This window comes from Entelurus aequoreus, linkage group LG03 (assembly GCF_033978785.1).
Source record: "Entelurus aequoreus isolate RoL-2023_Sb linkage group LG03, RoL_Eaeq_v1.1, whole genome shotgun sequence".
Classification (NCBI taxonomy): Eukaryota; Metazoa; Chordata; class Actinopteri; order Syngnathiformes; family Syngnathidae; genus Entelurus; species Entelurus aequoreus.
The window spans coordinates 36,585,550-36,595,206 of NC_084733.1; positions in this window are offsets into that span (position 1 = coordinate 36,585,550).

Sequence of the window (9,657 nt, forward strand, 5' to 3'; positions counted from 1 at the left end):
GTTGTCCTACTAAATGCCCTTAGTGCTAGACCATTTATTCCCGTTCATGAAACATATTATTTTGGGGCCATCAGTAGTCTAGCTAGCAAAGCATTTTTTCCATCTTTCAATTTAAGTAGTACAGTGCACTTTTCCATTAACATCCCTTGTCTAGAAAACAAAAGAAAAGAAAAACACTTACCTTTTTAGCCAAATAAATACTCGACAAATCGTCAAAACTTGATCCTTATCCAGCTCTGCATGGCCACAAGGTCGATATTAACACACACTCACTCGTGCCCCTGAAACGGAATCTACGGGGTTTCCAACAAAAAGACCTTTGCCTAACTGCAACTGATTTGAAAATACCTTTTGATGCAACGATAGAGAGAAGTTTGCTGGCCAGACACTGTTTTGGTAGTTAAACATAGTGAAACCTTATTTCTGAGTCTGACTAACTTGAAAACTTTAATTAGTCCAACAATTGCAATTTTTTTTTTACAGTGTAGGTATTTCAGAGACATGGATAAATGAGAATACAAGTAATGAGTTTGAATTAAATGGGTATGAAATGTTTTGCACCAACCGTAAAAATGAGAGAGGTGTGGCTCTGTATTTGGACAAAAATATCAGCTGTAGTATTGTAAATGATATGTGTTTAGCTGTTGAGGAACTCTTCGAATGCGTCACTGTGGAATTATCATTTTCAAATAGGAAACACATTATTGTAAGCTGCGTTTATAGGACACCAGGATCCGACTTGAAAATATTTAATGAATGGATGGAAAAATTATGTATTATTGGGCATGGTTCAAACAGTCTTTGTTTTCCGGAGTTTTTTGTTGAGAACGACCAAATCATAACTGACAAGAAGATGATTGCTGACGGCTTCAATATGTTTTTTGATAATATTAGGCTTGAGCTGGCAAAAAAAATCCCAATTAATGATGAACAGCCCATGGAACTTATTGAAAAAAATCCTTATTCGATGTTCCTTACTCCGACTGTCGAAAAGGAAGTCTTAGAGGTTATTCAGAAAAGCAAGAACAAAACATCACGTGACATTTATGACCTCGACATGAGGACGGTCCGGAACGTAGCGGAAGAAATCATCAAACCATTCACACACATCTGCAATTTATCTTTTCAACTTGGACAATTTCCTTCACAAATGAAACTCTCAAAAGTCATCCCTATCTTCAAATCTGGAGACAAACACCACTTCACAAATTACTGGGCCGTCTCCCTTCTGCCACAGTTGTCAAAAATATTTGAAAAATTATTTGGTAATAGACTTTGTGGCTTCATTGAAAAGCACAAATTATTATCTGATTGTCAATATGGGTTCCGACAAAATAGGTCGACTTCATTAGCTTTAAGTGATTTAATAGAGAACATTACTAATGGTATCGAGAAGAAGACATTTGTTATAGGAATTTTTATTGACCTGCAAAAGGCTTTCGATACCATTGACTACCAGATTTTGGTAAATAAACTGGAAAACTATGGCATAAGGGGAGTGGCAGGGAAATGGCTGAAGAGCTACTTGAATGAGAGACAGCAGATTGTTCGGCTCGACCAACATCAATCTATACTCATGAACATAACCTGTGGAGGGGTCGATACTAGGACCCACACTATTTATAATGTATATCAACGAAATATGTAAAGTATCAACACTGCTGAAGTTCATCCTCTTTGCTGACGATACAACCATTACATGTGCAGGTGACGACGTGAAGCAACTTCTGGCCTCTGTAACTGAGGAGATGATAAAGTTAAAAACTTGGTTTAATACCAACAAATTGTCTCTGAATTTAAAGACCAAAATCATGCTCTTTAGCAATCGCAAAAGTAATATACCCATCAGGATTGTTATTGATGATACACCAATAGAATATTTTCCAAAAAATGCATTCTTAGGAGTGGTAATAGATGAAAATATATCATGGAAGCCTCATATTGATTGATTGATTGATTGAGACTTTTATTAGTAGGTTGCACAGTGAAGTACATATTCCGTACAATTGACCACTAAATGGTAACACCCGAATAAGTTTTTCAAATTGTTTAAGTCGGGGTCCACTTAAATTGATTCATGATACAAATATATACTATCAGATATATACTATCATCATAATACAGTCATCACACAAGATAATCACATAGAATTATTTACATTATTTACAATCAGGGGTGTGGAGGGGGGGGTAGGATATGGACAGCAAGTAGTGGAGAGAGAGAGAGAGAGAGAGAGAGAGAGAGAGAGAGAGAGAGAGAGAGAGAGAGAGAGAGAGAGAGAGAGAGAGAGAGAGAGAGAGAGAGAGATCAGGAGGCATAAGAAAATGTATCTGCATTTGATTGTTTACATTTGATTATTAGCAATCCGGGGAGGGTGTTAGTTTAGGGTTGTAGCTGCCTGGAGGTGAACTTTTATTGCGGTTTTGAAGGAGGATAGAGATACCCTTGCTTTTATACCTGTTGGGAGCGCATTCCACATTGTTGTGGCATAGAAAGAGAATGAGTTAAGACCTTTGTTAGTTCGGAATCGGTGTTTAACGTGGTTAGTGGAGCTCCCCCTGGTGTTGTGGTTATGGCGGTCATTTACGTTAAGGAAGTAGTTTGACATGTACTTCGGTATCAGGGAGGTGTAGCGGATTTTATAGACTAGGCTCAGTCAAGTTGTTTTACTCTGTCCTCCACACTGAGCCAGCCCACTTTGGAGAAGTGGGTAGGAGTGAGGTGGGATCTGGGGTGGAGGTCTATAAGTAATCTGACTAGCTTGTTCTGGGATGTTTGGAGTTTAGATTTGAGGGTTTTGTAGGTGCTAGGGTACCAGGAGGTGCATGCGTAATCGAAAAAGGGTTGAACGAGAGTTCCCGCCAGAATCCTCATGGTGCTTTTGTTGACCAGAGAGGAGATTCTGTAGAGAAATCTATTTCGTTGGTTAACCTTTTTGATTACCTTGGTTGCCATTTTATCACAGGAAAGATTAGCCTCTAGAATGGAACCTAGGTAGGTGACCTCATCTTTCCTGGTGATAACAATGTCACCCACTTGTATAGTGAAGTCATTGACTTTCTTAAGGTTGATGTGGGACCCAAACAGGATGGATTCCGTTTTACCCAAGTGTATGGATAGCTTGTTGTCAGCGAGCCAGGTGCAAGTTCTACAGAGCTCAGCACTGAGGATTTTCTCCAGCTGTGACTTGTCCTTGTCGGATACCAGCAGGGCAGAGTCATCCGCAAACAAAAACAATTCACAGTCGCATGCCGATGACAGGTGTAACCCAGGCTTGAAAACACCATATGCCTGGAGTTGAAATAATTTATTTCAGTTAAAATAATTCATTTAGTAACGATACATTAATTTCAGTTAAATAACTAAGTGTTAAAACAGGTACAAACTAATCTGCACTTTACGTTATTCATTTATATTTTCAACCTGCTCTACAAGTTGTTAAAATAGAAAATACACAATATACATAAAAATGTTGACACAAACATGGTGTCTTAACAGAAATTGCAGAGGTAAAAATTACCTGTCTCCATGACTGTCACCTCTAGAGGGCAATCAGTGAGCCTGTGAGCCCTTCCGTGTCACTCGTTTTATGACGCAACTTCCTGTAGTGTGGAAGAAGAGAAACTCCCCTTCCGGTTTTGTCGGTCCATGCGTGGCAGTGCAAACACACGCGGAGAACCTGTCGATCAATCCTTGGCCATCCACTCGGTAAGGTTTGAAAATAAGCTTGCAATTCGATCCATCCACATTTCAAATGTTGTTATACAACTTTTGATCCGTATATTGTGTTGTTTGAACCTTGTAGAGCAGTGTGACATCCACTTACCTCCATCGGCTGCAGGCAGCTCTTAACCTTGTTGTGAAAAGAGAGGAAGTTGCACCTGAAGAAGTAGACAACCATCTCCTTAAGCAGTTTTGTAGGGGGTGTTTAAATTTTTCTCTGCTTTCTACTCTCCAACTAGACCAAAAGAAAAGCAGCCCACCTTCATTTTCAGCACTCCTCCTAATGGTGCGAACTGAAGTGGATCGGCAGCAGCAGAAATCTATTCGCATGAAAAAACACTTTGGTGCCACAAAGCAGCGAGCCCAACTTCAGTCTCAAGGCGCATGTGCTTGGGCTGAGCCAGAAAGGAAAACAGAAGTCAGTCCCAATGTTATTGAGGGACTTATGAGGCAGGTGGCAAGCCTGCAAAGTCAATTAACCACTTTTATGACTCAGAAAAAGAGCAAAGGTTCCAATAAGAGAGCTGAAAAGAAATCCCAAAGCAAAGTACCAGACAATGCAAATGCAGACACACAGAAGCAGGCAAGAGAAAAGCAAAGAGATAAACCAAGACCCTGGTACTGCTTTAATTGTGGAGAAGATGGGCACATTTCCCCATCATGCACTGAAGCTGCAAACCCTGCCCTAGTGGCTAAAAAGAAAAAACAATTGGAAGACAGGCGGCGTGCATTGGAGGCGCAAAACCATCCCAATTCTCATTTAAACGACTAACAGCTCCTGTTGTGGGACAAACAGGTGCTGAGAAGAGTCAACGTCCCCCAGACATAAATGTCAAGAGCAAAGCTCAAGTATGTAACAACTCAGAACAGTCAGAAAAGACTCATCCATTCAAACTCCCTAAGGGGTTGGTTGGTACCAAGAGTACGGCCTTAGTTAAGGTAAAGGATGAAGATGTTAACTGTCTACTTGATACGGGATCCCAAGTCCCAACTGTTCCCCAATCATTCTATGAACAGCATTTCTCAGAACAAGAAATTAAGCCCCTATACAACCTCCTAGAAGTGAAGGGAGCGGCAGGTCAATTTGTTCCCTACATAGGTTACATTGAGTTGGCTATAACTTTTCCAAAAGAGTTTGTAGGGATACCAGTTGATGTAACTACACTTGCTCTTGTAGTCCCCGACATTAAACTCACCACAGAGTCCCTTGTACTGATAGGAACCAATACACTTGATGTCCTGTATGACATCTACTCCAAAGCTGGAATGACACACCAGCCGATTCCACACGGCTACAGAGCAGTCCTCAAAATACTTGAGGTGAGACACCAACAGACGAGCAACACTGTGCCTCGTTGTGCAGTGAGGCTGCAAGGAAAGAGTACACACGTTATCCCAGCTGTAGAAACTGTTGTACTGGAAGGAATTGCTCCATTGGATGGAGTACAGAATGAAAAGTCTGTTGTCATTGAACAACCAGCTTCACCTTCCTTACCAGGGGGCTTACTAGTGAAAGCTGGCTTGGTAGATCTCCCCCAACGGCAGCCTTACAAGCTACCGGTTGTAATCTGTAACGAGTCCAACCACGATATTGTCATTCCTGCAAAATGTACAATAGCAGAGATCTGTACTTACCAGAGTATTCTGTTAAAAGAACACAGTGTCAAGTCAGCAGAACCTTCCCAAAACCCCACCTTAGCCTTTAACTTTGGTGAATCCCCTGAGTGGAAGGAGCGCATCACTCGGCAGCTTAACAACATGCCTGATGTGTTTGCGCAACATGACCTGGACTTTGGCCGAACGGATAAAGTAAGACACCACATAAAGCTCTCAGACGAAGCTCCTTTCAAACAGCGTGCTCGACCGATACACCCACAGGATATCGAAGCTGTTCGAAAACACATCCAAGAGCTTCTCGACTCTGGAGTTATCAGAGAGTCTGAGTCTCTATTCTCTTCACCAATTGTGGTGGTCAGAAAGAAGAACGGCCAAGTCCGGTTGTGTATTGATTGCCGACGTCTGAATCTTCAGACCATAAAAGACGCATACCCTCTCCCAAAACTAGAGGACACCTTCTGTGCACTGAATGGCTCCCAGTGGTTTTCTGTCCTCGATTTGAAATCAGGATTCTATCAGATAGAAGTTGAGGAGGCAGATAAACCAAAGACTGCTTTTGTTTGCCCCCTCGGCTTCTGGGAGTTCAATCGCATGCCTCAAGGTGTGACAAATGCCCCTAGTACATTGCAAAGATTAATGGAAAAGTGCATGGGAGATATGCACCTGAAGGATGTGCTAGTCTTTATTGACGACTTGATTGTGTTCTCGAAAACCCTAGAGGAACACGAAGAGAGGCTGATGAAAGTACTCTCTCGCCTCAAAGAATTTGGTCTTAAACTGTCCCCGGAAAAGTGTGTCTTCTTCCAAACATCAGTTTGTTACCTTGGCCACGTAGTGTCCAGGAACGGAGTTGAGACCGATCCGGAGAAGATCACAGCCCTTAAGACTTGGCCAGTTCCCCAGAACTTACGAGAACTAAGATCATTTCTCGGGTTCGCTGGGTACTATAGGAGATATGTGAAGGGCTACTCCAGTATCGTCAAGCCACTTCACGACCTAACCTCTGGCTACCGTCCTTCTCAAAGGAAAGCCAAACTAAAACAGAAATCAGATCAGTACCGAAATCCGAAAGAGCTTTTTGGAGAGCGGTGGACCCCTGCTTGTCAGCAAGCATTCAAGCTGGTTATTCATAACCTCACCACTGCCCCTGTGTTGGGTTTTGCGGATCCCCGGGAGCCCTATATACTTCACACCGATGCTAGCACCACCGGGCTCGGTTCTGTCCTGTATCAGGAGCAGGGAGACCAACTTCGAGTGATTGGGTATGCAAGCAGAGGGCTGTCACGAAGTGAGAGTCGCTACCCAGCGCATAAATTAGAATTTCTGGCACTGAAATGGTCAGTCACTGAAAAGTTCAGCGATTACTTATACGGCAACCATTTCACTGTCATTACCGACAGTAATCCCCTGACATATATATTGACATCCGCAAAACTGGACGCGACGAGTTATAGATGGCTGGCAGCGCTGTCTACATTCTCGTTCAAACTTCTCTATCGCCCCGGAAAGCAGAATGGTGATGCAGACGGCTTGTCTCACAGACCTCATGGGGAGTTGGCAGATGATCACAAATCTCAAAAAGAGAGAGAACGTATTCTCCAATTTACCCAAGACCACCTTTCTGATCCAGACAACATCGATGCGGTGGACCAAGAAGTTGTGCAAGCAATCTGCGAGAGGCAACTCATCTACAGTGTCAACCCTGATGACCCCAGTAGTGCAGATACTGTCGCCTTAGTTGAATGTCTTGCAATCTCCGCTGATGCTGTACCTGACAGCTATGGACAAGAGTATCAGTCTGGAGGGTTGCCAGTTATCCCCATCTAACTGAGACAGAGCTAATAGACAAACAGAGAGCTGATCAGTGTATAAGGCATGTCATCACTCAAATTGAAACCAGTGACAAACCACCCCCCACTTTACGAAGTGAACTCCCTGACCTCTCACTACTCCTGAGAGAGTTAAACCGCCTTGAGCTAATAGATAACATCCTATACAGGCGACGCCAAGAAGGTCCAAAGACAACTTACCAGCTTGTACTCCCAGCGGAGCTCCGTGATACAGTCCTGACCAGCTTACATGATCACATGGGTCATATGGGAGTGGACCGTACAATGGATCTTGTAAGGACCAGGTTCTATTGGCCGAGGATGGCTGTAGATGTGGAGAGGAAGGTGAGGACTTGTGGAAGATGTGTACGGAGGAAGGCACAGCCTGAAAGAGCTGCACCCCTAGTCAACATTGAAACCACAAGACCTCTTGAGCTCCTTTGCATGGACTATCTCTCTCTCTAACCTGACAAAAGTGGAACCAAGGACATTCTAGTGATCACGGACCACTTTACCAAATTTGTGGTTGCCATTCCCACATCTAACCAAAAGGCCCACACAGTTGCAAAGTGTCTGTGGGAGAACTTTATGGTACATTACGGAATGCCAGAGAAATTACATAGTGACCCGGGACCAGATTTTGAATCTTGGTTGATAAAAGAGCTCTGTCAAGTTGCTGGCATACACAAAGTAAGGACAACCCCTTATCACCCCAGGGGAAACCCTGTTGAGTGATTTAATCGCACCTTACTAAACATGCTAGGCACTCTTCAGAACCAGGATAAGTCCCGTTGGCGTGACTTCGTCAAACCCCTAGTCCACGCCTACAATTACACCAGAAATGATGTGACAGGCTTCACTCCATACCGCCTGATCCATCTATGTCTACTGAGCAAGATACAAATCATGCTGAACCTCCAGGCAAATGTCCTGTGGAGAATTCAGTAAATGCCCACGATGTTGATTGCAATCCTGGAAGTGACAACCCACCTGATATGTCCGATGGTACATCAGATAGTCCCCTGGTGCTTAACGAATCTACCAGGCCTCAGGGTGACACTGAGTACTTACCTACTGAAGAAATATTTCCTACCGAACAAGAACTAAACCCAAATGAAAGTGACTTACCTGATACTGAATGTTCCGTCGAAAACAGCAACTTACCTGGAAATGAAGAAGCTGAGGAGAGAGAAATGGACAAGTTGGATGAAACGGAAACAGCAACTGAAGAGACAGAGGAACAAACAGGCTTGGATACCTCTGTCAGGAGATCAGAGAGAAGTCGTCAGCCTTCAAAGCGTCTTGACTATGCTGAACTCGGAAATCCCTTGGTCACAGTGGTGAAATAATTCTTCCATGGGCTTCCAACAGTTTTGGCCGATGCTCTAAGTGAGGCTGAGAACCATCCCCTTGCCCCATCCCGTCAAATGATAACTGTTTAAGTTATTACTAATAATAACTAATTTGTTACCATGTACAGGGACGTACATGAGTTCAGGAGGGGAGGGTGTAACCCAGGCTGGAAAACACCATATGCCTGGAGTTGAAATAATTTATTTCAGTTAAAATAATTCATTTAGTAACGATACATTAATTTCAGTTAAATAACTAAGTGTTAAAACAGGTACAAACTAATCTGCACTTTACGTTATTCATTTATATTTTTAACCTGCTCTACAAGTTGTTAAAATAGAAAATACACAATATACATAAAAATGTTGACACAAACATGGTGACTTAACAGAAATTGCAGAGGTAAAAATTACCTGTCTCCAGGACTGTCACCTTTAGAGGGCAATCAGTGAGCCTGTGAGCCCTTCCGTGTCACTCGTTTTATGACACAACTTCCTGTAGTGTGGAAGAAGAGAAACTCCCCTTCCGGTTTTGTCGGTCCATGCGTGGCAATGCAAACACACACGGAGAACCTGTTGATCAATTCTTGGCCATCCACTCGGTAAGGTTTAAAAATAAGCTTGCAATTCGATCCATCCACATTTCTAATGTTGTTATACAACTTTTGATCCGTATATTGTGTTGTTTGAACCTTGTAGAGCAGTGTGACATCCGAGTGTAATATTCACTGACTGATATCCTGTGTGCTGTCATTTCACTTGATCAGCGGTGAGTGAATAACAATGATGTGATGTTTTATTTGAGCCATAAGTGTTGGTGATATTTATTTTGTTCATGTTTACAGCACATGCTGGGAACACTGTGATTATTTTTGTTTTACTGAAGTAATAGATTACTGAGTACTTTTGATTTAGTGATTGAAGAGGTAATTTTTAGTGCATCTCTCACCTGTGCTAGCAAGGGAGAGAGGGACGGCGTGGCGAAGTTGGTAGAGTGGCTCTGTGTTGCTGGTTACTGGGGGTTCAATTCCCACCTTCTACCTTTCTAGTCACGTCCGTTGTGTCCTTGGGCAAGACACTTCACCCTTTGCCTCTGATGGCTGCTGGTTAGTGCCTTGCATGGCAGCTCCTGCCAT